This window comes from Triticum dicoccoides, chromosome 2B (assembly GCF_002162155.2).
Source record: "Triticum dicoccoides isolate Atlit2015 ecotype Zavitan chromosome 2B, WEW_v2.0, whole genome shotgun sequence".
Classification (NCBI taxonomy): Eukaryota; Viridiplantae; Streptophyta; class Magnoliopsida; order Poales; family Poaceae; genus Triticum; species Triticum dicoccoides.
The window spans coordinates 44,833,396-44,843,144 of NC_041383.1; positions in this window are offsets into that span (position 1 = coordinate 44,833,396).

Below are 9,749 nucleotides of genomic sequence, written 5' to 3' on the forward strand. Positions count from 1 at the left end.
CAACGGCGCCAGAAATTCTTCTTGCTACCTCTTGAGCACTGCGTTGGATTTCCCCGAAGAGGAGAGGATGATGCAGTAAAGTAGCGTAAGTATTTCCCTCGGTTTTTGAGAACCAAGGTATCAATCCAGTAGGAGACCATGCACAAGTCCCTCGTACCTACACAAAACGATAGCTACTCGCAACCAATGCGATTAGGGGTTGTCAATCCCTTCACGGTCACTTACGAGGGTGAGATCTGATAGAGATGATAAATAATATTTTTGGTATTTTTGATAGATAGATGCAAAGTGAAAAGTAAAAGGCAAAGTAAAAATAAAGCAAGTAAATAAAGCATAGAGATTGATCTGATGAGAATAGACCCGGGGGCCATAGGTTTCACTAGTGGCTTCTCTCAAGAGCATAACTATTCTACGGTGGGTGAACAAATTACTGTTGAGCAATTGACAGAATTGAGCATAGTTATGAGTATATCTAGGCAATGATCATGTATATAGGCATCACGTCCGAGACAAGTAGATCGAAATGATTCTGCGTCTACTACTATTACTCCACTCATCGACCGCTATCCAGCATGCATCTAGAGTATTAAGTTAAAAACAGAGTAACGCCTTAACCAAGATGACATGATGTGGAGGGATAAATTCATGCAATATGATAAAAAAACCCATCTTGTTATCCTCGATGGCAACAATACAATATGTGTCTTGCAACTCTTTTTGTCAATGAGTAAGGACACCGCAAGATTGAACCCAAAGCTAAGCACTTCTCCCATTGCAAGAACTACCAATCTAGTTGGCCAAACCAAAAAGATAATTCGAAGAGACTTGCAAAGATAACTCAATCATACATAAAAGAATTCAGAGAAGAGTCAAATATTTTCCATAGATAATATTGGATCATAAACCCACAATTCATCGGTCTCAACAAACACACCGCAAAAAGAAGATTACATCAAATAGATCTCCACGAGAGAGGGGGAGAACATTGTATTGAGATCCAAAAAGAGAGAAGAAGCCATCTAGCTACTAGCTATGGACCCGAAGGTCTGAAGTAAACTACTCACACTTCATCGGAGGGGCTATGGTGATGATGTAGAAGCCCTCCGTGGTGGATGCCCCCTCCGGCGGAGCTCCGGAACAGGCCCCAAGATGGGATCTCGTGGATACCGAAAGTTGCGGCTGTGGAATTAGGTTTTTGGCTCCTTCTCTGATCTGTCGGGGGTGTGTAGGCATATATAGGAGGAAGGGGTACGTCGGTGGAGCAACAGGGGGCCCACGAGGTAGGGGGGCGTGCCCAGGGGGGCGCCCTCCACCCTCGTGACTGCCTCTTTTGTTCCTTGGAGTAGGGTCCAAGTCTCCTGGATCACGTTCGGTGAGAAAATCACGTTCCCGGAGGTTTCATTCCGTTTGGACTCCATTTGATATTCCGTTTCTTCGAAACACTAAAATAGGCAAAAACAGCAATTCTGGGTTGGGCCTCCGGTTAATAGGTTAGTCCCAAAAATAATATAAAAGTGGAAAATAAAGCCCAATATAGTCCAAAACAGTAGATAAAGTAGCATGGAGCAATCAAAAATTATAGATACGTTGGATACGTATCATAGATCAACTCTTGTAATACTCATATCATCAAGATCAATGAAGTAGGAAGCAGGGTATTACCTCCATAGAGAGGGCCCGAACCTGGGTAAACATCGTGCCCCCCGCCTCCTGTTACCATTAGCCCTAGACGCACAGTTCGGGACCCCTACCTGAGATCCGCTGGTTTTGACACCGACATTGGTGCTTTCATTGAGAGTTCCATTGTGTCATCGCAATAAGGCTCGATGGCTCCTCCAATCATCTTCTACAATGCAGTCCAGGGGGAGGTTTTCCTTCCCGGATAGATTTTCATATTCGGCGGCTTCGTACTACGGGCCAACTCGCTTGGCCACTTGGAGCAGATCGATAGCTACGCCCCTCGCCATCAGGTCAGGTTTGGAAGCTTGAACTATACTACCGATATCCATGTAGACTTGATCTTGGACGGGTTCGAGCCCATGTCAAGTACACTGGACCGTCGTGATGAGCGTGACCTAGATCTGCCATCGGACAGTGTTCGGGAGAACGCACCTGCGGCGGCACCAGGAATCAATCCGGAACAGATCGTGCCTTCCGACGATGGGTGGATGGACCCCGCCACAGAGGCTGCGCACTCATCAATGTTGGAGCCGAATGCTGACCCCATCTCCTAGGAGAGTGGTGTCATCGGACCCTCGGACTCGTCTCCGGCTATAGGATCCGAACCGCGTACGTCTGTGCCTATCAAATCTGATTGGGCACTAGTCATGGAGTTCACAGCCGCGGATATTTTTCAGCACTCACCCTTGGGCGATGTGCTAAACTCATTAAGGTCTCTTTCCTTGTCGAGAGATTCCCGACCGAACTATGTTCGGCTCGAGTGGGAAGAGGACGACGAGGAAATTCGTCCCCCACCCACCACCCACTTTATAGCCACTGTCGATGACTTAACCGACGTGCTTGACTTCGACTCCGAAGACATCGACGGTATGGACGACGATGCAGGGGAAGAACAGGAACCATCGCCCAGAGGGCGCTGGACAGCCACCTCATTATATGATATTTATATGGTGGACACCCTAAAGAAAGGAATGGCAATAAGGAAAGAGAGGATAACCCCTTGGAGAAGTAACCCAGACACCGGCGTCAGCGGCGCCACTCCAAGCCCCGCCATAGCAAAAACAGTGATACCGGCACAAGAGATAACAATCAGGATGGTGCCGAAGACGAAGACAATCCTGCCCAACCAGGCTTCGAGCAGGGCGAGCAGGAGGATGGGCAAGCTAGCCCTAAGGAATAGGCGACAGATGGAGAATTAGAGGACGATAATTACATGCCTCTCTCCGAAGACGAACTGAGCCTTGGCAACGAAGAATTCATCGTGCCTGAGGATCCCGTCGAGCAGGAGCGCTTCAAATGCCGGCTTATAGCCACTGCAAAAAGCCTGAAGAAAAAGCAGCAACAGCTTCAAGCTGACCAAGACCTGCTAACTGACAGATGGACCGAGGTTCTGGCTGCCGAGGAATACGGACTCGAGCGCCCTAGCAAAAGCTACCCAAAGCGCAGGTTGCTACCTGAACTCGAAGAGGAAGCCTTAAAGCCCATGCTACCAACGCATGACGTGGCGGACCGGCCACCCCTTGGCCACGACAAAGGGGCGCACCAGCCTGAATTCTAGACCGCACCCCGTCGCCAATCAAACGATAATAATAAGGCCCGGGGCTACACGAAGGACCTGCGAGATGTATTGAACAACAATGCAGGATAGTCAAGATCGATCTACGGATCACGGGGGTGCGCAACAATATGTGACGATGACCGTCACAATAAACCAAAGTCCGGCCGGGCCGAATACAACAGACCAGACTCATTCGAACTGCATCGTGATGTAGCCCGGCATAGAGGCGCCGCACACCTCCTATGCTTCATTGACGAAGTAATGGATCATGAATACCTAGAAGGGCTTAAACCCGTAAACATCGAGTCATACGATGGTACTACAGACCCTGCGGTATGGATAGAAGATTTCTTCCTCCATATTCATATGGCCCGCGGAGACGATCTACACGCCATCAAGTACCTCCCACTAAAACTCAAGGGACAAGCTCGGCATTGGCTGAATAGCTTGCCGGCAAACTCCATCGGGAGTTGGGAAAACCTGGCAGACGCATTCCTTAACAACTTTCAGGGCACTTATGTGCGACCACCGGATGCTGATGACTTAAGTCACATAACACAACAGCCCGGAGAGCCGGCCAGGAAATTTTGGACTCGGTTCCTAACTAAAAAGAACCAAATCATCGACTGTCCGGACGCCGAAGCCCTCGCGGCCTTCAAACATAACATCCTTGACGAGTGGCTTGCCCGACATCTCGGCCAAGAAAAGCCAAAGTCCATGGCAGCCCTCACAACACTCATGACCCGCTTATGTGAGGGCGAAGACAGCTAGTTGGCTCATAGTAACAACACAGCAAGCAATCCTAGCAAACCGAAAACCAAGGATAGCAACAACAAACACAAGCGCCGCAAAAACTGTGGTAGTGCCAAAGACACATCAGTCAATGCCGGATTTAGTGGCCCCAAACCCAGTCGGCGGATGAAGCCATTCAACAAAAATAACTCAGGCCCGTCCAGTTTGGAACGCATACTAGACCGTCCATGCCAAATTCATGGCACCCCAGGAACACCAGCCAACCACTCCATAGAGAATATTGGGTCTTCGGACAAGCTGGCAGGTCAGATGCCGAAAACAAAGAGAAGGGGTCTCAAAGCAACGATGACGACGAAGAGCCCCGATCACCGAACACAGGAGGACAGCTGACATTCCCTCCCCAGGTGAAAACAGTAAATATGATATACGCAACCCATATTCCCAAGCAGGAACGGAAGCGTGCACTAAGGGACGTCTATGCGATGGAGCCACTCGCCCCAAAGTTCAACCCATGGTCCTCTTGTCCGATCACCTTCGATCGCAGGGACCATCCTACCAGTATCCGTCATGGCGGTTCGGCCGCATTGGTCCTTGACCCCATCATCGACGGATTCCATCTCACACGAGTCCTCATGGATGGTGGCAGCAGCCTGAACCTGCTTTATCAGGATAGAGTGCGCAAGATGGGCATCGACCCCTCAAGGATCAAGCCCACAAAAACCACCTTCAAGGGTGTCATACCCGGGGTGGAGGCCTGTTGTATGGTCTCAATCACATTAGAAGTGATCTTCGGATCACCGGACAGTCACCATACCAAAGAATTACTCTTCGACATTGTCCCCTTTCACAGTGACTATCAAGCATTGCTCAGACGAACTGCGTTCGCTCGGTTCAACGCAGTGCCACATTATGCCTATCATAAACTAAATATGCCCGGTCCACGCAGTGTCATCACGGTCAATGGCAGGGCCGAACTTCCCCTCACTGCTTTGACAGCAAGAGCAACGAATGGCACCTCTCAATCGAACCTTAAGTCGACGACCAAGCTCACAGACTCCGTAGAAGAAGCCCGAGCTACTGCGGGACGGGATAGACCGGCCCATCCGGAGCTCAACTAAGACACTCCAGCAAAACTTAATAGATAAGCCACATGTCGCGGCTAGACTGCTCTGTGGTGAAAAACCTTTTTTTGCACTTTCTTCGCAGGTTCACCTTTGTAAACTAGGATGGATGTAATGGAGGCAGCGCGGGCACGTAAGGGGAATCGCCAGATATTCTCTTCTTCGTTCATCCGAATATGCTCTGGACCCACATACAACCTCCCCCCGCCTGGTACTAGAAGGTTCCACAGTCATATTTCCTTCTATCACATTACCTGTACTCATACGCTTAGACATATTACTCAAATACAACATGTGAGTTTATATGATAGTAGTCTGTTGTTATTTCTTTTCAAAACTCTTTCGTTAAAAGGCAGCTGCTTATCGCGATATGCCTTACCGTGCCAGGGGCTCCATTATACCCATATTTTGGCAAATAAGTCTGAACAGCTTCACGGCAGCTCAGCACCCCGAACTTATAGCATTATATGCATCAGCTCCGAATCATGTCTTGGGTCAATATTTGGGTTTGCCCGGCTCCTATGTTTTGGTACCTTACGTTCCGCTATATCGGCTAAGGTAGCGCTAGGAGAACTACTGCGATTGTGTCCCGGTTCTTCTGGATGAGCACCTCAGTAGAGAAAGCCAAAAACTGACTGTCATGATACGGCAAGAGCTGGTCAACTATTCGGGAGGTTATCAAATCTTTAAGGATTTCTTCCGCATAATGCTATAACCAATGCAGCATGTGAAGGATCGGTTTTTTTCCCAATCAGGCGCTTATAAGAGCCTCGGGGACGGTTTTCCGAACACCAGGGGCTGCGCCTACCATACTTTTTCCTATGGCTAAGTGAGAATGATACAACCCTATAGTCCGATTGCCTGGTTCGTTGTGCTGAACACATCCTTAAAGGAATCAAAACTGGGATAAAGAATGCTCAGGTTTATCCTGAACACCCCTGTATTCACTGCGTGGGGGCGGAAGCTGACGACCGGCCAATTCTCAGCATTAATATATAAAACGGCCACACAAGAGGAACAACTATAAAATGACAGGCAATAAATAATAAAAATGACCCTATTCAAACATTACAACGGACAAACATGACCGTATTTATGGAAATATAATGTCCTTGGTGCATTGCTCTGCTGCAAGGTGGGCTCCTTTCAAGACACCTTCATAATACATTTCGGGCGTGCGGTGCTCCTTCCCCTCTGGCGGTCCCTCGGTCATCAGCTTTTCCGCATCCATCTTCTCCCAATGCACTTTTGCACGGGCGAAGGCCATTCGCGCACCCTCTATACAGACCGACCGCTTGATGACCTCGAGTCGAGGGCAGGCATTCACAAGCCGCTTCACGAGCCCGAAGTAACTGCTTGGAATAGGCTCGACAGGCCACAGCTGGATAATTACGTCCTTCATGGCTAGTTTGGCCGCCTTATGCAGTTCGGTCAATTGCTTCAGTTGATCGGAGAAAGGCACCAGATAATCCGACGCCAGATACTGCATCCAGAAGAGCTTATCCGCGGTATTCCTTTTTTCGGCTCGGTAAAACTGGGCGGCATCATATATGCTGCGCGGCAGCTCCGCAAACACCCCTGGAGGGATTAGAATTGGAATTGTCAAAACCTGATTCCCCACCTATTAAATTAATGCTTTGTGCAGATAAAAAACCGTTACCAACAGCAATCTTCTTCGTTTCCTGGATTTCCCCTCGGGCATCACTTGCGGCTTGGCGAGCCTGGAAGAGTTCGGATTCTTTCCCTAATAAACTCTGCTCCAAGGTCTCGATTTTCTTCACGGCCTCTTGAAGCTCTTGCTCAGCCTCAATAACTCTGGCCTCGTGCTTCTCACGAAGAGCCTGCTGTGCGGTTGCCTTCTTCTCGGCTTTGGCTACAGCCCTTTTCAGAGCCTCAATTTCGGCCGACGCCCCTAGAGCATATTCCATAAATATTTTTGTCATGCACACTTATTGATTAAGTGTCAAATAAACAAGATTTCTAAATACCTCGGTTATCCTCTAGTTGTTTCTTCACTTGGCCAAGTTCTCCTTCGGCCCGCTCTAGACTATGCTTTATTCTGGATATTTCTGCAACATGAGAGGCGGCAGTCGCTACAGATGCCTGCTTATTAACAAAAAAAGATAGGTTAGATGTCAACAAATAAGTCTCCTGCGAACATAAAATTGATCCTCTGTCTGGTTCTTCTTTTTTACCGAACAATGTATTAGGGGCTAGTATCTATACTATGACACTCTTCCATACATCGAAGCCTCTTATAAGGCTGACACAGGACTCATTCAGTCCGCTCTCGGCAGACTAAATCTTCTCAATCACCGCACCCATAAGAACACGGTGTTCATCAATGATGGAGGCGCCCTTCAGCGCCGCCAATAAAGCATCCAGCACCTCTAGTTGGACAAAGGTCGCCGATGGAATAGGCACGCCCCGTCCAGCCAACGGAGGCCGCCCGCCAGATTCCGGGGCCTTATTAGCCTCCGGGATAGTGTCCGACTGGGGGCTGAATTTAAGATAACCCCTGCCGTCAACGTCCGCGGGAATCTTCTCTCCCGCGTGTCCGGACCCCGAAGTTTGGCCTTCTGGCATCACCTTTGCAATCTTCCCCCCTCCTCCGTGGCCCGAGTCCTTCTGGGACGAAACCTCGGTGTCATTTGCATGACTGGGGGAGGGGGCCTTTGGGGGTGTCCCGCTCTCTATAGCATCCTACCGAGCGAATCCTCCGATGAAGATTGTTCGGCGCGGGACTTCGCAGGATTGTAAAAAGTATGGCTCAGATAAAAATATTATGCCACAACGAGTCTGGACGCATAAGCGTGTTCAGAATTTATACTCACGAGTTCACCAGGGGCTGGACCCTGGGATCCCACTCCGGGCTGCTATCGGCGGCGGCAGTGGACTCCTCTGGAAGGGGAGTTTTTCTCCTCTTGGGAGACTCGGCCTCCAAGGATGTGGATGTCGTCCTTTTCTTAATTTCCCCCACAGGGGATTCATCTTCCTCCACCTCCTCCTCATCCTCTTCGGAGGAAGGATGGGCATTGGAGTCTTCGGCTTTCGTGTCTGAGCCCCACGGCGGTCTTCTTCTTCGGTGCCTTGTAAGGCGCCGGGACCAGCATCTTCGTCAGAAGTGGGCCGGTCGGTTCTTCTGGCAGCGGAGTCGGACAGTATATCCGCTCCGCCTTCTTCGTCCCGCCCTAGGAAAGTTGTGGGAACTATATTAGGCATTTTACTAAGGATATGCCAATACAACATATGAGCTGTCAACGTACGACTACTTACCGAACTTGCAGGGTGGGACAGTTGGTATCCGCGGTCCTCGGCGGAGTCCGGCCATGGTTTGCTGGACTTGAAAAGCACATTCCAGATGCCCTCATGTGAGGAGCCGAAGAGGTCTAGCAGGGTTTGGTGCTTGACCGGGTTGAACTCCCATAAATTGCAAGCCCGGTGTTGACAAGGTAGAATCCGGCGAATCAACATCACCTGGACTACATTTACGAGCTTGATGCTCTTATCCTCCATATCTTGAACGCGCGTCTGGAGCGTTGATAGTTCGTCAGATGAAACCTAGTCCAGGCCCTTCTTGGGCCAGGACGTGAGGCGTAGGGGGGCTCCGGATCTGAAATCCGGAGCAACGGCCCAATCCTTGGCGCGTGGCTCAGTGATGTAAAACCACTGCTGCTGCCACTCCTTGACGGAATCATTGAAAGTACCTGTTGGCCATGTAACATTGGGCATCCTGCCCACCATGGCTCCTCTGCACTCAGCGTGCTCGCCGCTCACTACCTTGGGCTTCACGTTAAACACTTTCATCCATAAACCAAAGTGTGCCAAGAAGCGGAGAAAGGCCTCACACACGACGATAAATGTCGAGATATTGAGGAAGGAATTTGGGGATAGATCGTGAAAATCAATCCTGTAATAATACATGATGCCGCGAACGAATGGTGAAGGGGAAACCCTAGCCTACGGACAAAATGAGGGAGGAACACCTGTTGGGGAACGTAGTAATTTCAAAACATTTCCTACGCACACGAAAGATCATGGCGATGCATAGCAATGAGAGGGGAGAGTATGTCCACGTACCCTCATAGACCGAAAGCGGAAGCGTTATGACAACACGGTTGATGTAGTCGTACGTCTTCATGGCCCGACCTATCAAGCACCGAAACTACAACACCTCCGAGTTCTAGCACACGTTCAGCTCGATGACGATCCCCGGATTCCGATCCAGCAAAGTGTCGTGGAAGAGTTCCATCAGCATGACGGTGTGGTGATGATCTTTTTTGCCTAAGCACCGCTACAATATTATCGAGGACTATGGTGGAGGGGGGCACCGCACACGGATAAGAGATCTCAAGGATCAATTGTTGTCTCTTTGGGGTGCCCCCCGCCCCCGTATATAAAGGAGCAAGGGGGGAGCGGCCGGCCAGGAGGAGGGCGCGCCAAGAGGAGTCCTACTCCCACCGAGAGTAGGACACCCCCCCTTTCCATGTTGGACTAGGACTTGGGGGAAGGAGAGAGAGAGGGGAAAGGAAAGGGGGGGGCGCCGCCCCCCTCCTTGTCCAATTCGGACTTGGGGGGTGCACGGCTGCCCCTTGGCCTCATCTCCTCTTCCTCCAATAGGCCTATTAAGGCCCATT